This window comes from Dendrobates tinctorius, unplaced genomic scaffold (assembly GCF_039654945.1).
Source record: "Dendrobates tinctorius isolate UK_male_01 unplaced genomic scaffold, ASM3965494v1 ptg000201l, whole genome shotgun sequence".
Taxonomy (NCBI): domain Eukaryota; kingdom Metazoa; phylum Chordata; class Amphibia; order Anura; family Dendrobatidae; genus Dendrobates; species Dendrobates tinctorius.
Genome location: NW_027361868.1, coordinates 3,267,023 through 3,285,533, shown reverse-complemented (window position 1 = coordinate 3,285,533; position 18,511 = coordinate 3,267,023). Strand labels below are relative to the sequence as shown.

The 18,511-nt window shown below is 43.9% G+C and overlaps 1 protein-coding gene across 4 annotated transcripts in view; it reads right to left on the bottom strand.

The window, feature by feature from the left end:
* The window catches only part of ESRRG (estrogen related receptor gamma), a 1,000,720-nt gene that overhangs the window by 860,962 nt on the left and 121,247 nt on the right, over positions 1-18,511 (bottom strand). For all 4 annotated transcript variants that reach the window (XM_073553352.1, XM_073553347.1, XM_073553348.1 and 1 more), the window contains exon 2: positions 15,409-15,441. The gene's annotated coding sequence lies outside the window, so the exon portion shown is untranslated. The remainder of the gene's footprint in view (positions 1-15,408; positions 15,442-18,511) is intronic.

The window sequence follows — 18,511 nt, the reverse complement described above, 5'->3', positions numbered from 1 at the left end:
GCAATTTACAACAACTTACATGTGTAAAACTTCTGCGGCTCTCTCATACACGTGTCTGGTTACCCCGACAGCGCCGTTTCGCCATACTGGCTTCCTCAATAGGGGGCGTGCATAGAAATACATCACGCTGTCACACTCAGGTTAGGAGAGGTGCCAGGTCAGTCCGTGCACTGCGATGTGATCCTCGTACGAGAAATACGGCCATCTGCCCCCTTTTAAAGGACTTTTTTTTAAATATGTATTTAGGTGTTAAACACTATAAGGACAGGGTCAGACATGCAATAAACTCTCACGAGTCTCGCATGTCAATACCTGGCACTGCCGCCGGCGCTCGGACAGGAGCGTGCAGCTGCATGTATTTTTATGCAGCCGCACGCTCCGGTCCCGAGTGCCGGCGGCAGTGCCGGGTATTGACATGCGAGATTCGTGTAGGTTTCTCGCATGTCTGACCCCGGCCTAAGGCTCTGTGCACACGTTGCGGTTTTTATAAATTTCTTCACTGCAGGTTTGCCACAAAATCTGAAGGGTTTCCTGATGCCAGAAAAATGAATGCGAATCCTGACGTCTCATACACACGTCGTTGTGAAATTTAAATCTGCGGCGTGTCAATTCTTTCAGCGTATTTGCTGCAGATTTCATCCATACTAATGAACGAGGAAAAATCTACACCAAAAACACAACCAAAAATGCAACGTGTGCGCACAGCCTTATAATGTATGGTTAGATAAGGAATTTAACAAGAAATATATAAATGCTGATGGGTTGGAGGGCATGGGGGAGCTGTCAGGTTCCCTTTAAAGACCAAATAGATTTTTTTATTTTTGCGCCAAATTCATAAACTACGATGCGCCATTTTGAAGAATTTGGGGAAAAGCACATCAGCGAAAAACACAAGACTTAAAAAAAAAAAAGTGACTTCAATAAATTGCAAATAATGAATCGAAGCCTATACCCAGCATCTCAGAAGCAACTTATCGGCACGCACTGCAATAGGTCACGATTTATTTGTTGTGGGATGAACAAGCAGCCCATGCAATAATTATTTTTAATTGTGCATTGCCAAAGCTATCAAGCCAAAAAAAACGAAACGATGCCACTATTGTGATTAGATCCGCGGCGGAGCCAGAATCCTTCACTGTAAAGCAGCCCAGCTGTCCTAAATTGTCTTCTGATGGCCAGTTTGCCTTGTGCCATCAAGCATGCCAAACAATGGGCCACAGACTAAAGAGGGCTGAGGGCTTGTTGTTTTCAGCCTGGCATCAATTACAGCCTGAAAGCTGTTTCGAGAACTTCATCATTAACAAATCGCTTCCTGAAATTGTTATGAGGTGCTTCAAATATGCAAATAGCAAGCTGCTCGCGGGTAATATCGCCGGCAAAAAAATAAAAAATTTAAAAAAAAATTAAATAAATAAAAATCTGCAAATCAAGACTCCCACATTTATTAATGGATATTGCTTTCAACTGCTCTGATTATGCATTACTGCAAATTGGTTTCTCAATGTGTGACTCCATAACAGAGATGCAGCAGTCATTCATACAGACAGCGGCAACAGGGTAGAACGCAGCATGATGGATCTCCAGCTGAACTCTCGCCGTGCGGCTCTGTAATGATTGCTGTCCAAGTGGAAGACATGGCTTTTTTTTCTGTGCCATCAACCCACTTAATGAGTTATCCAAAACAGCTGGACGCTCAAATTCAAGTCTATGGGGCTTTTTTTGGACACTTCCAGATATTAATTAACCCCTTTAATGAGCAAGGGGCTGCATAACAAATACACACCTGTAACAGAGTGGCCACTGTATAATACTCTAAGGTGAAATTATATCCGCAGTAGGTATTTTGTTATTCTGGGAAGGAATTAAAGGGAACCTGACAGCGGCATTCACCAGATACCATTTTCAACATGTCAAGCTCCCTTTAAGAATCATATCAAAATGTATATTAGAAATGTCATAACTTTTCATGATAAAGTGTTTAAAGGGATTTTCCAATTTTGGAAAAAAAAAAACATTCTCCCTGGCTACAGTTATGTCATAAGTCAGGTCTCTGAGCAAGCATTTTTCCCGACAGTTGGTGGCTGATGATCTCTGACAGTGACATTTAACAAGTGCTGGTAGGGGAATGCGGCATTCTATGAGCCCATTAGTAGAGCTGGGTGAACCCGAACCGTAAAGTTCGGCGTCCGTACCGAACATCTACTGTTCGAGCATAGTCACCGAACACGGACTTCATCAGGAGGTCCGCGTTACTGTTCAGGTTCAGCTGCCCGAACACCGAGTGTTTGTCACGCTGCCATGTGCATGATAGCGCAGCAAACACCGCTTCTGATCATCGGTGAAATCATCCCCAAATTGCAACAGGTTGCATTTGGCGCTGGTCGGCGCACCATCAAAAGGACGCATGCGCCGCCAAACGCATACTGCGCACGGCCTGCGTCCCCAGTGATAAAGATAGGGGACGCAGGACGCATGCAGCGTCATGTGCCCGTAGGCGGAGCCCTGAAGCGCTAATGTGAAACCACCCTTACCTGTATGATTGTGCATGCGTAGACAGCTGCCAATCATTACTAGCACCGCCCACTGGACTCATGTACCTACAAACACCAGAGATTTCAGTGAATAAAATGCACGTTATACTGAATCTTTCCAAGAAACCTGGGCATCATTCTCCACTGCTTCTTCTTCTCTATACCGTGCTGTCGATAGATCAGACGGAATTTACAATGTGATAGGTTCTCCTTCAGATCTGTTTTCATCCAATGAATGGAAGCATTCTCGTTTACAAACGCAGGTTTTAAAGTTGTTCAGATGCTTCTTCTTTACTTTTGTACATTGTTCAGGCAATAATCTGTAAGGCCGACTTCACATTTGCGGATGGCCGAGCTTCGGACGTCTGTGGACTTCCTCCGTGAAGCTCCGCCCACTCCCGCACCTCCTCAAGTCAGCTCCGCCTATGTCCGCATACTTCTCCATGCGGCCTGGCTACCCTATCTTTAACATTGGGTACGCAGGTCATGCAGATATATGCGGATGCCTCCGCATGCGTCGTTTTGACGATGCGGCAACTCGCATTGAACGCAACATGGAGTTTTATGCAGTCCCCGCATCATCAAAAAGATGCATGCGGAGGCATCCGCATACTGTACATCCGCATGACCTGCGTACCCAGTGTTAAAGATAGGGTACGCAGGCCGCATGCAGAAGTATGCAGAAGTAGGCAGAGCTTAACGGAAGAGGTGCAGCAGTGGGCGGAGCTTCACAGAGAAAGACCGCAGCCCTCCGCGGCTCGCCCATCCACAAATGTGAACCTCGCCTAAACTAAACAACTTCCAGCAAGTCCGGTCTCTCACATGTCTGATATTCACTCTCCAAGTAAGGACCGACATGTCTGGACGAGCTGCAGGCAGGGGCATAATGAACACGGCTGCAGAGGTCACGATTGGGCCCATGCGGGTAGAGACCCGCCGACGCCAGTGCAAGTTTCAACTGAATGTGTATCCTCGGACGCACATTCTGGTGAAGTGTATTGCGGCGCAGAGACCCGATGACCTCTAGTTACGCCTCTGGCTGCAGGTCTCCTGACCTGAAACCAAAAGCCTCATATATGACTAAGAGGCCTGCAGTTTATCCAGATATGCATGAAACCTGCTTAAAATAAAACCTGTCCTCATGAAAATGTAGTCACATCTCACAAAGGTGCAATCCAGGGCCACAGGGAGTGGAAAATGGAGAAACTGAATTAATGTCCATCTGATAAATTGGAAAAAGCCCTGTATCTGTATGGGATGGAGGCAGCCTCCTGTGCCTCTCTAATCCAAATTCACCACTATGTCTCTAGCAAGGACTCTCATTTTTTAATGGTTTCTTGTAGTCAGCACAGAGAATCTGGATAAATGAATTAATCTTGCAGCTCAGGAAGCTCTATGAAAATCAATGTTTTGCATGTTTGTCCCGTATTCCCTGATTATTTACTGAGTGCCTTCAGATTTTAACTTCTATAAATACATTTAGCCTTTCTTGTGAACCTGCCTCAGGGATTAACAACCCCCCAAAAGTTCAGCTGAATATTAACTGTGTTAAACTCTGCAACTGCTGCACACTGAGAAGCTAAGGAGAATTTTAGAAAGAAGCAAGTAGCTATGTTCTCCCAGACATCCAGTATATTTTGGAGTAGACGCTTTCTTTAAATTGATCTACCAGGTTGATTAGCAGTGTTTTGGTGCCATTGGGAAGAATATGTTGTCTACCGCCTAAGGTGCTGAACCAGTATTTCAGTGGTCTGAGATAGGCCACAACCTTGGAAGCCAGGAGTAGCAACTTGTCCCTCTTCAGTGAGGAGTAGAGTGACTGGAAGGTTTCTGAACTGAAGAGGTGGACCAGATATCAACGGTTGTGACTATGTGGCTTTTGAGGAGTTGCGTAGTACTGATGACGCTGTCGAGCTCTGACGTTGATGAAGACTCACCCGTATTTCCAAATGAAGCCTAGTTAGCAAATCATGGAGGAGACAATGAGCTAGCCAATTGACCAGTAGTTGTCTAGGGCTGATAGATAGTTGCAGTGTAGGAGTTACTTATGCAAAAATTCCATGTGGGCTACCATTGTCCACCTGTGTGGATACCTTTGTAACTCAGCTGGTGCTGTGGACATGATCAGTCTGGCAGGGAGCTAGTATTGGTAGCAGGGGTCATCTTTTACCCAGAGGTGCTACAGTCTCGTTCTGTAGAGAAGCAGAGAGAAATTCTTTGGTCTAGTAGGGTTGAGGGGGGTAGTCTATTTGCCCAATATTGTGGCCTAGAAGGATAGTTTTGGAAAGTGTTGGGCTGTGTGGATAGTGAGAGGGGTAGTCTCGTTAAAACCCTTATCGTAGATGGACGCCAATGAAAGACTGAGTAGCTGCCTGGGTGTGAAAACAATTGTGGTTTGGACATCTTGTTAATTAAGTGCCTGAAAGAGATTGTGAGAGGAATATATGATAAGTATTAATTTCACTAGCCTAGCCGTTGAGAGTCAGGTAGTAATGGTAGAGAGACATTAGACAGTGATAAAAAGTTAGAACTCTTGACACTTAGGGAACCTGAATACCAAAACTCTTCAGTTCTTGGAACAGTGATAGAGGAAGAAAAAATTACTAGAGGGCAGGGTCTGGAATTGGAATGATACCCACTGAGATTCAGGTGTATTCGTGGCTGGGAATACACAGTATGCAGTAGTAGTGAATGAGATAGTGATGTAGGTACTGGCTGGGCAAGATGAAAAGAATAGAAGAGTAGGTTGACCAAGTGTTGTCAGCCTTGAAGAAACAGTTTGTGAACTCAAGCAACTTTTCTCTGAGGAGGCACTTGAGCTTAGGAGTTTTCATGAGGTACATGAGCAGATGAGTTACTTTTCAGTGTGGTACATAAGCATAGCACCTCAACCTTAAGAAGGATCAAGGAGGCACATAGTGGTACTCATTGAGGGGCACAATATTTAGAGTATTTGATTAAAACAGTGTGGTGTAGGTGAGATACTCAATAGTGGCTCCCCCTTTAAAGTCCTTGCATTTTTTTAGGAGGATCTACTCCAATTTGGCCCTGCAAAAATCTGTACGGAGCCTCTTGGTTTTAAATAGTTTGTCCACAGTAGACTTATCTACCATCTCAATAGTTGGCTAGTAGAGCTATACTGGAAGCTCCAGGTGCAGTCTTTGAATCTCAACAGCATGGGGTGTCAATACAGTCTCAGTTATGCCAAACTCCCCAAGTTTTAGGGTCACTCAATTAAAAAAGGTAGAAATATCTTTAAACAACTATCCATCCCAACCCCCCCAAAAAAATTGTACGACAGTGTAATTACCACCACTGTATAAATGGAGGAGTATCGGTTGACTTTCAATATGACTTTTTTAGTACCTGTTGAATATAAAAAGGAAATTGGAGTGCCAACTGATTCTTACAATGACTTTTTCAGACCCAGTTGATTCTCAAATTGACTTTTTCAGTACTAATTGACTTACAAAATAACTTTCATGGCTCCAAAAACATGGACTCAAATATTTTGAGACAGGAAATTGTTTAAATTTTCCTGGCTCAGATAGATAATTTTGGTGAGTGGCTAAAAGAAATTAATTTGTTATCCTTAGCAAAGCTGCAGATGAGCATGTTTTTGGTCTGAGTGTCGTCCGTCAAAACATCGGATCGCACCCTGAACAATGTTATGTCATGGGGCAATGCAGATGTCTGATGTATTCCTCAGACATTTTTTCCAATGTCCGATTTTTTTCCTGTGTCTGAAACAGCTGTCTGTGGATGGATACCATGTTTTGGCATAGGTGGTTTCCTTCATTGGAGACTGCCCTTCCCGTGGTTGTTCCTTCCCGGGGAAAGACCTGGCTAGTCATTGCTTGCGTTGAGAAACATGTGATGGTGTCTCCGCGGCTGTTGATTTACATGCTTTTGCATATTTCCCATAAGGGATGGGGGCATTGCTCTAGATCACTGCGTTGAGAAACATGTGATGGTGTCTCCGCAGTGTTGAATGTTGATCTCCATGAGGTCACTCATCCTTATGTTCATATGATGTATTCCTCAGACATTTTTTCCAATGTCCGATTTTTTTCCTGTGTCTGAAGAAAAAAAATCGCTGCATGACTGCGTTTGATCCAATATTCGGATCACACTTGGCCATGCAATTCAATGAGTGCGTGGAAAACATCGGTCTGTGCTCTGAGGATATCTGAGTGCAATCCGATTTCCGCGGTCTCACATAATGGAGAAATTGTAGAAATTCCGAGAGAATCGGACCACACTATGCTCACACTCTGATCAAACTCTGATCACAGTTTGATCAGTGTAATTTTCATAATCAACCCGATTCTCTAGGATGAGAGTATGGACTGCCATCTGTGTAAAACTTGAGAGCCACTCCAAGTAAATTTGTAGCTCAGACTAGAAGCTGTAACTTTTTTAATTTCCTCCTGGCCAAAAATTGCCACTCAATTTTCACTCCTCTTGAAAAGACACTTTTAAAATAATTTTCACCCATTTTCATGAAAAAAGTCAATAATGTTTGTTGCCGTACTGATCTTTAATAAAGACTCACACAATTCCTAGCAGTGCAACCTTTCGTTTCCATCTTAACCAGTCCATAAAAAAAATCGAATTCCGACACAAAGACGTCACCACATTTACCCTGTGGTGGATCAGCCCACTCAGGTAACATATAGCACAGTCAACATGGTTGCGGGTATCTGCCCGCTAAGGAACACTAACAGAGTTCAGCTCAGTTTTAGCATAAACAAAGTGTCACTCTCCCCGCCTGTCATACTTACCGGCGCAATTCCACTACTCTTCTGCGCGCCTCCCGGCACACTACTGCTCCATGTCGCGCCCCCACTCCAGACATCCGGGGTCCCCATCGTCGGTCCTGTGCGCCTGCGCCTGTCATCTCCCTTGGCGCTCGGACCTCTGGGAGCTGTGACGCAGTGGCTCCGCTCCCAACATGGCGGCGCCCACCGGCTATTTCAGCAAGGCATCTTGTCAGGTAAGACACCGGATTATCTTCTGCGGTGACGCTGTCTCTGCGTTAGCGTTCCCGCTATCCTCAGGCCCCTGTATACTCTGTGCGCTCATTCTGTCCTGTCTGTGCTGCCTCCAGTAGCCCCTCTGCTCCATGTCCTCCTCCTGCCTTGCCCTGTGTCTCAGCCTCTCTGGCTCGTCACCCCCGGCTATCTGTCTGGTCGCTCTGTGTTCTCTTAGCCCCTGCCCATACTGTGCTCATCTTCCTCTCTCTCTCCTGCAGCCTCCAGCCTCCGTTAGCCTCCTGTGCCCCCGGTCCGGCTTGCCTCTATTGCTCCTTGGTTCCTGAAGTCCTCCGTGCATCTGGGTTCCATATTCCTCGCCACTGACTCTCCGATACCTAGCCCTGGTCGCCCCTTTGGCTCCGGTTGTTGCGGTTCCATCCCTCATGGGCTTGCCCCTAGCGCTCCCTGTATAGGGGGTGGTTCCACCTGGTCTGCTCGCCCTCGGGGGCTCTGGAGCCGTGACCCAGAGGGTCCACTTCCAGGTTCCACCGTATTCCCACACCGTAACACAAAGCTCTGGAACTCTCCAGGCACACCGAACACTGACTGAATTAGAAAGCTGACTATTTACCTCCTAAACCACACCCCAGGATGGAGACATGGTGGACAGCCTCCCACCAACTCTTCAGACGTCCACAAAAAACCTAACCCTTAAAATGGCTGATTAGCCCCTTTCATCACATAGCGTGCTGGAGCATTTTCCCTAGGTTCATATCACTGAAGATAACAACCTCAGTGATACATACCTCCCATCCAGTATTTTACCAGTGACTTTGTCACAGCCCTTATCCAGCTTTTTCTGTAAACAAAAAAAAAAAAAATCAATCTGAACAAACATTTCTCGTCTCTGTCTTTTCTTACGCATTAGCAATCTTTTATGCGAGACGAAAGGGTCACTAAGAAACTAAGCGGAACCTAGAATTTTTTTATGCTCCTATTCCATCAGGTTTGTAATTGGAAATAAAGTGAAATCCTTAGGCCTGGAACTCTTATTTCTTCATAATGTTACACACTTAATTGCTCCTGTCATTTACCAACACGATTATGTTGTCTACAAATGGAGACAAATAATAGATTTTAGTACTTATGCAGAGACTTAAACTGCATGCAGAGAGCCACAAACTACACCATTAAACCGGAATTACAGCTTGAAGTCAGAAACAAAAATTTAACCCCAGTAATCATTATCCCCTCAAAATAAAAGACCACATGAGTCAGATTCAGCCTGAAATCCAATTTTTAACCAGCAGAGATTCAAAGCCTTTTATTATGTCAGCGTGATAGTTTTGTTACAGTGAAAATCTCTAAAGGAAATATTTCGAAAACAATGTCAGCTAGTAAAATAAGAGGGGTGGGATGTAAAAGGGAAAATCCGGTTTTCAATTTAAGGCAGCAAACTCCTTTTTTACTATTTCTTTCTGTTCTAAAAACTTTCAAGGTGACACTTTTTAGGGGTGTCCGATATAGCATAATTAAAGACAGTGTTATCAATGTTTGTATGCTATTTTATTACTTCCATGAATCTAGGATTATTAATAAAGTAACTTATTACACAGACCTGATTAGAATTCTTTTACCGTTTTGCGTATACAGCTCCTCTGCAGACCTATGGTTACATGCAAAAGATACATGCAAGACTGATGCTATGGATTGAAAAAAAAATAGAATCCTCTTGGTTTCTTTCTAAGGAACTGAGTTGGTTCACACAAAGCATATTGGAAGATTTTAGGTGTTTCTAGTGGAAGTAATGACATGGCCATGCTTTCGCTTAGATACATAAGTTCTGTAGGCGATTATAACTCTTCTCCATTTTCAAAATTTGGAGAGTGTAAAAGAGCATCTAAACACGGGCTCCTGGGGATGATACTCGTGTTTCGTGTATGTGTAAATGTTGAGACTGAGATGTACATATTTTACATCAATCCTACGTCTGTATTTAAAGGGAAGGTGTGATAAGAAATGACCTCATATTTCCTGTTCTGTGCAGACTTTACAACAGTCACCTTGTCATCACAGGCAGAATTATAAGGCTGCATTCACACGTTCGCGGTTTTTAACACGTGATTTTGCCGCGAAAACGCCAAAAAACAGCATCCCATGCAATCCTATGGGATTCCGCACATGCTGTGCTAATGCTGCGGATTTTCCCGCGGAAAAATCCGCAGCATGCTCATTAACTTGCGGAATCGTGGCGATTCCGCCCACATAGGAATGCATTGTTCTGCTTACTTTCCTCATGTGGCTGTGCCCACCATGCGAAAAGTAAGCAGAACATTTGCGGATGGTACTCGAGGTCCGGAGGAGAGGAGACTGTCCTCCAGGCTGTGGGTACCATATCCCTGTAAAAAATAGAATTAAAATAAAAAAATTGGGTTATATTCACCTTCCGATGTCCCGCGCAGCGTCCCCAGGCTTCAGCGATGCTCCCGGCAAGTCCCGTTCCCAGTGATGCATTGCAGCAATGACCTTTGCAGACATCACGCTCTCGCGATACTGTAGCGGTCTCGCGAGACCGCGACGTCATCAAAGGTTATTGCCGCAATGCATCACTGGGAACGGGACCTGCCAGCAGCATCACGAGGATTGGGAACGCAGCGCGGGACGTCGGAAGGTAAGAAAAACACGATTTTTTAATTTTTTTTATTATTTTTAACATTTGATCTTTTTACTACTGATGCTGCATAGGCAGCCTCAATAGTAAAAAGTTGGTCACACTCATCAAACAGTGTGTTTGACGAGTGTGACCAACCTGTCAATCAGTTTTCCAAGCGATGCTACAGATCGTTTGGAAAACGCTAGCATTCTGCAAGCTAATTACACTTGCAAAATGCTAGTTTTTCAGCGGGAAAATCGTGGGAATTTAAAATGCGGTTTTCCCGCGGAATGGAATTCCGGAATTCCCGCGGTAACTTCCGCGGGAATTCCACTACGTGTGAACCCAGCCTAATAAAGGAACACACTCCTAATACAGTAGATAACCCAGGATCCACCATTCACAATAGGCAATATCACAGCTCACGTCCTCCTCCTGTACCATGACTGATAACACCTCTATATACAGTAGATAACACACAATCCACCAATCACAATAGGCGATATCACAGCTCACCTCCTCCTGTACAATGACTGATAACACCTCTATATACAGTAGATAATACAGGATCCATCATTCACCACAGGTGATGTCACAGCTCACCTCCTCCTGTACAATGACTGATAACACGTCTATATACAGTAGATAACACAGGATCCACCATACACAATAGGCGATATCACAGCTCACCTCCTCCTGTACAATGACTGATAACACCTCTATATACAGTAGATAACACACGATCCACCAATCACAATAGGCGATATCACAGCTCACCTCCTCCTGTACAATGACTGATAACACCTCTATATACAGTAGATAACACAGGATCCACCATTCACAATAGGTGATGTCACAGCTCACCTCCTCCTCCTCCTGTACAATTTCATATAACATCTCTATATACAGTAGATAACACTGGATCCACCATACACAATAGGTGATGTCACAGCTCACCTCCTCCTCTACAATGACTGGTAACACCTCTATACACAGTAGATAACACAGGATCCATGATTCACAATAGGTGATGTCACAGCTCACCTCCTCCTCCTGTACAATGACTGATAACACCTCTATATATAGTAGTTAACACAGGATCCACCAATCACAATAGGTGATGTCACAGCTCACCTCCGCCTCCTGTACAATGACTGATAACACCTCTATATACAGTCGATAACACAGGATCCACTAATCACAATAGGTGATGTCACAGCACACCTCCTCCTCCTGTACAATGACTGATAACACCTCTATATATAGTAGATAACACAGGATCCACCAATTACAATCGGTGATGTCACAGCTCACCTCCTCCTGTACAATGACTGATAACACCTCTATATATAGTAGTTAACACAGGATCCACCAATCACAATAGGTGATGTCACAGCTCACCTCCTCCTCCTGTACAATGACTGATAACACCTCTATATACAGTATATAACACAGGATCCACCAATCACAATAGGTGATGTCACAGCTCACCTCCTCCTCCTGTACAATGACTGATAACACCTCTATATACAGTATATAACACAGGATCCACCAATCACAATAGGTGATGTCACAGCTTTGTGCTTTGACAATGACTTTTGCTTAGAAACATTTCTGTTGAATTCATTAATGCAGAGCTGATTTGTTGCTGCTTTCTAATATTAGGTGTAGGGGCCAATGTGAAAATATGTGAATTGTTTCAAAAGAGGTTAGTGATATATATAATTAAGCAATACTAGAATAAAAAATAATACATTTAACATAAAAGCCTATTTAATTTCGGTCATTTTCTGATCATACATTCCTTTCAAATGGCCAAGACTATAGCTTCAAAGTTGAAGTTCAGAAGAAATTTGTTCCTGGGAGGTGAAGACGCTTTTTGTTTTCTAGTCGGGTGGTAAAATTGAGTTCTCTGAACAAAGAAACTGTCACTCACATACCACCTCATCTGCCTGATATCATACAGAGGTCATATTCAGTATCTCACCATGTCTATACATGACGATAAAGAAAATTTTGCACTGTCCTGAAAATCACAGGTCGTTACCTAGTAAAGCTAGTCCATGCCGGGGTTTATTGATGTGAAACTGAGCGTCAATGTTTATGTTATTGCATAAAATGTAACATAAAAGTCAAAATATCCTTTGATATCATCATAAAAGTCAATCTGCAAACGGCAGAACAATCACAAGCAGAAATCACTGAGCTGTGATAGTCAGAATGTCACTGAGTACAATGACGGGAGGACTCGGGAAGGAGCGGGTGCAAGGCTACACTGTACACGAGTAGCTGGTGTCGGCGTGATTATGGTACGTGATAATATCTTTTCTAATAAACCTTAGTTAATCATCGCAATTTACACTGGTCAAGATCTGTCTCCAAATTTTACGCAGCTCCTCTTTATTACAGCAATTTCTGATATACGATAAAAAAGAAGTCTAAAATCAACAATGAAGTCACTGATCAAGGTCTTCAAATCGAGGAACGTTTCACTCACTGGTGATGAAGACACGGCTCGTACATAGTTTGGTCATTTCTGATGTAGTATACGGATGCGATACTTGGATGGATGATAAAGAAACAAGACAGAAGAAGAATCGACACCTTCGAGATGTGCTGGAGTAGGACGCTATCAATACCATGGATGGCAGGAAGAACAAACAAATCAAGGAAGCAAGAATTACCAAGCTAGGACTTGTCTACTTTGGACACATCATACGAAGAGAGCAATCACTGGAGGAGGACATCATGGTCAGAAGAATAGAAAGAATAAGACGAGGAAGAAGACCAACAACTGGATGGCTTAATACTACCAAGATAACAGTGGAGAACACCCTGGTGGACCTGTCTAGGCTTGCAGAAGATCGATCTTCCTACAGAGCGTGCATCTATGGAGTCGCCATGGCTTGAGATATAATCAAAAGTCTTCTAAGATTCATATACTTGGATGATAAAGAAACAAGACAGAAGAAGAATCGACACCTTCGAGATGTGCTGGAGTAGGAAGCTATCAATACCATGGATGGCAGGAAGAACAAACAAATCAAGGAAGCAAGAATTACCAAGCTAGGACTTGTCTACTTTGGACACATCATACGAAGAGAGCAATCACTGGAGGAGGACATCATGGTCAGAAGAATAGAAAGAATAAGGCAAGGAGGAAGACCAACAACTGGATGGCTTAATACTACCAAGATAACAGTGGAGAACACCCTGGTGGACCTGTCTAGGCTTGCAGAAGATCGATCTTCCTACAGAGCGTGCATCTATGGAGACGCCATGGCTTGAGATATAATCAAAAGTCTTCTAAGATTCATATTTTTGGTAACAGGGTACAGCGTTATGAAAACGAGGGCATAAGCAGCAAATATATTACAGCTTTTATGTAAGACCAATAGTTCAACACCTTAAAGAGGTTCATTACTAATGTTAAAAATTGTGATGCATATCAATATGGATGCCCTTGGTAATATACTCGAGTGTTGAGGTCTCTTTAAACCATGAGTTCTCACTCGATAACCCTTCTGTGCTGGCACCTCTCATCCATAACTAGTGTCAGATGGATGGGAAGTGTTGCAGATACATCACTTGGCCTCCTCCACTGAAAAACATTGAGCTTTAACACAGAGTCTGCTCTAGATTTCTTAGGATGCCTGTGCTAGATTTCTGATGGCATAAGCACAATGGAAAGGTGCTGAAATATGTTTAACCCCTTAGCCCCCAGAGGTATTTTCGCTTTTGCGTTTTCGTTTTTCGCTCCCCTTCTTCCCAGAGCCATAGCTTTTTTATTTTTCCATCCAAATGGCCATTTGAGGGGGTTTTTTTGCGAGACGAGTTATACTTTTGAATGACACCATTGGTTTTTACCATAAAACGGGGGAAAAAATCCAAGTGCCAAAAAAAGCGCAATCCCACACTTGTTTTTTGTTTGGCTTTTTTACTAGGTTCACTAAATGCTAAAACTGACCTGCCATTATGATTCTCCAGGTCATTACGAGTTCATAGACACCAAACATGTCTAGGTTCTTTTTTATGTAAGAGGTGAAAAAAAATTCCAAACTTTTTGTTAAAAAAAGAATGCGCCATTTTCTGATACCCGTAGCGTCTCCATTTTTCTTGATCTCGGGTTGGGTGAGGGCTCATTTTTTGCATGCTGAGCTGACATTTTTAATGATACCACTTTGGTGCCGCTCGTTATTGCATTTTAGTGCAATGTCGCGGCGACCAAAACAACGTAATTATGGTGTTTTGACTTTTTTCTCGATACGCCGTTTAGCGATCAGGTTAATCCTCTTTTCATTGATAGATCGGGCGATTCTGAACGCAGCGATACCAAATATGTGTAAGCTTGATTTTTTTTTTTATTGTTTTATTTTGAATGGGACAAAAGGGGGGTGATTTTAACTTTTATATTTTTAAAAACTTTTTTTTTACTTTTGGCATGCTTCAATAGTCTCTATAGGAGACTAGAAGCTGCCATAACCCGACTGGCCCTGCTACATACAGGCGAGGATCAGTTCGTCTATAAGCAACTGAATTACTCACTTGCTATGAACGCCGTCCACTGGGTGGCGCTCACAGCAAGCCGGCAGTGACAACCACAGAGGTCTCCAGGAGACCTCTGGTTGTCATGCCAACCCACCGTTGACCCGCAATCACGTGACATAGGTCACCGATGGGCGATTGCCGGAAGCGCTTGTTAAATGCCGCTGTCAGTGTTTGACAGCGGCATTTATTGGGTTAATAGCTGCAGGTGGATCGCAATTCCACCCACGGCTGTTCCGGCCACATATCACAGGAAAGATGTGGGCTCACCGCCGGAGCTCACATCAAAGGGAGGGCGTCCGACATTTTGTTATCCAATAAAAATATATTTTTTATTGATTTTGAGCCTTGCACATTTCTTTGTAGGTGTCTTTAAATCAGTAGTTAACCTAGAAATGAATGATAGTAGATAATTTGCCCTATTTGTCTAAGTACAAAATTCCCTAAGTATTCCGGAGAAACAAAGGGGTTTTTCTTCCTGTTTCATTTTGAATTAGAAGAGTGAAGACGTTCATCTTGGGACTTGATGATCTTTTTGACCTACTGTAGGCAAAGCAGAGAGGGGGGAGGCTCCTGCTTCAGCCAGTTATTCAACAGCCAGACACAGTGAGGAGAAAGATATGACTGACCTTCTCTGACACTTAGAGATTTCTTTTCAACTGATCACCATAAATAATCCCAAGATATAAAGATAAATTCTTACCTTTGGTTGCTATGGATATTTTACAAGTGAGAACTGCAAAACAAAAAACAGAAAGATTATATAGGAATAGAGTGCAGAAGCATGGCTCACTCAGTCTGTGTAGGCAACTGTTATGACTAGTAGTAGTCTACAGGACTATAGAATAGAATCAGACACATTCCTCCTTGACTAGTACCAGGCACAGTCCCCCTAATATAGTACCAGGAACAATCCCCCTAATATAGTAGCAGGCACAGTACCCCTAGAATAGTATCATCCACAGACCACAGACCCCTTAGAATAGTGCCAGGCATATTCCACCTTGAGTATTACCAGCCAATGTCCCCCCTAGACTAGAACCAGCCACATTACCCCTAGACTGATACCTGGCACAGTCCACCTAGAAAAGTACCAGCCATAGTCCCTCAAGGATAGTACCTAGAACAGTCCATCTAGAATAGTTCCAGCCACAGTCCCCTAGGATAGTACGAACCACAGTCCCCTAGGATAGTACCAGCTACAGTCCCTATAGGAGAGTACCAACCACATTCCCTTAGGATAGTACCAGCCACAGTCCCCCTAGAGTAGTAGCAAGCACATTCCCCCTAGAATAGCACCAGCCACCGTCCCCTAGGATAATACCAGCCGCTGTGCCCCAGAATAGTACCAGCCACCATCTCCTTATAATAGTACCAGCCACAGTCCCTTAGAATAGTACCAGACACAGTCCCCCAAGAGTAGAATCAAGCACATTCCCCCTAGAATAGCACCAGCCACAGTCCCCATAGAGTAGTACCAAGCACAGTCCCCCTAGAATAGCACCAGCCACCGTCCCCTAGGATAGTACCAGGCACACCTATAAAAGTACCAGCCACCGTCCCTCTAGGATGGTACCAAGTGCAGTACACCTAGAATAGCACCAGCCACCGTCCCCTAGGATAGTACCAGGCACACCTATAAAAGTACCAGCCACCGTCCATCTAGGATGGTACCAAGTGCAGTACACCTAGAATAGTACCAGCCACAGTCCCCATAGGATAGTAAAAGGCACTCCCAGAATAGTACCAACAAGTCCCTCTAATATAGCAACAGCCGCAGTCAACCTACAATAGTACCAGCCACAGTCCCCAGGATAGTACCAACCACAGTCCCCAGGATAGCACCAGCCACAGTCTCCCTAGAATAGTACCAGCCACATTGCTCTGGGATAGTACCAGCCATTGTCCCTCTAGAATAGTAACAGCTACCCTCCACCTAGAATAGTACAAACCACAGTCCCCTAGGATAGAGTCAGCCACAGTCTCCTAGGATAGTACCAGCCACAGTCCCATAGGATAGTACCAACCATCATCCCCTTAGACTAGTACCAGTCACAGTCCTCCTAAAATAGTACCAACCACAGTCCCCCAGGATAGAACTAGACACAGTCCCCCTAGAGTAGTAGCAAGCATATTTCCCCTAGAATAGTACCAGCCATGCCCCAGGATTGTACCAGACACAGTCCCTGTAGAGTAGTACCAAGCACAGTCCCCGTAGAATAGCATCAACCACCATCCCCGTGGAAATTACCAGCCACAATCCCCCTAGATTAGTATCAGGCACATCTAGAATAGTACCAGCAACAGTGTCTATAGGATAGTAACATCCACAGTCCACTTGGATTAGTACCAACCACAGTACCCTAGGATAGTACCAGCCACAATCCCCTAGGAAAGTACCAAGCTCAGTCCCCCTAAAATAGTACCAGCTTAAGGTCCCACTAGAGTAGTACCATGCACAGTCCTACTACAATAGTACCAGCCATCGTCCCCTTAGACTAGTGCCAGGTCCAGTATAGCGCTGCTTACATTGTGTCTAAAATAACACCACAGAGTGTCCCTAGAATAGTACCAGCCACAATCCTCTAAGATGGTACCAGCCACAGTCCCCCTAGAGTAGTACCAAGCACAGTCCCCCTAGAGTAGTACCAAGCACAGTCCCGTTAGAATAGTATGACCCACAAGCCACCAAGCCATATCCCTTTAGACTAAGATCAGGTCCAGTATAGTGGTGCTTGCATTGTGTCTAGAATAACACTACACACAGTGTCCCTAGTGTGGTGAGGCTCTCAGTGTGCATTGAATGCTACCAGTGACGTACCTCGAAAATAGTACCAGTCTAAGTTCCCCATAGTGTAAAGTGGCTCAACTTTACCCCAAAATGATACCATACAGTGTCCCAAGAAAGGTACCCATCACATCATCCCTAAATCAGAGCCATTTAAAATGTCCGTACAATAGTATCAGATGCTGAAAGACCTGATCTGCAGGGCGCAAAGGACAGGATTCTATTGATGCAAAAAATTCTTCATTTATTAAAGAAACAATTGGAATTTAAGAGTCCACAACACGTTTCAACGGAATAGATCTGTCTTCCTCAGATGCCACCTGAGGAAGACAGATCTATTCCGTTGAAACGCGTTGTGAACTCTTTTAAATTCAATGAAGAATTTTTTGCATCAATAGAATTCTGTCCTTTGCGCCCTGCACACCGGGTCTTTCAGCAACTTTCCTATAATTGTTCCTCTTTTGAGGCACCCGGCTGGAGCAGCATCGGATCCCCATCTGCATACCAATACCCACGCAAAGCTGGCGCTCCTACAGACCGTCCCATCTGACATTCTTGCATACAATAGTATCAGGCAGTGTCCTTACTACAGAGCCATTTACAGTCTCCACACTAGAGCCAAGGGTCTTTATAACAGTACAACACCTGCATTATAAATTCAAGAAATGATCATATTTCACTTTAAGATGTATACTGTGTATGCACATCGTATCTCAACATAATAGCGCATGTCTTGAATTTAATCCCATATTTTTCAACACCGCGAAATAAGAACATTTCCAAACTGAGAATACGGAATGTAACAATCCCCGGAAAGTCTTTTTTTTTTCTGTAAATTGAAATACTCTCGGTAACATCTTCATGCTCAAGTCTCCAGCCCTTCTCTAACCCCTGCACTGCTGACCGGCGAGTATAAAGACCCAGATCTATCACACAACAGTATCAAGTCCTTAGCGATCCCACCCCCCCATCTTCAAGTCATTTGTGTGTGCTGCCAGCCAGAACTCCCGCTTTTCCA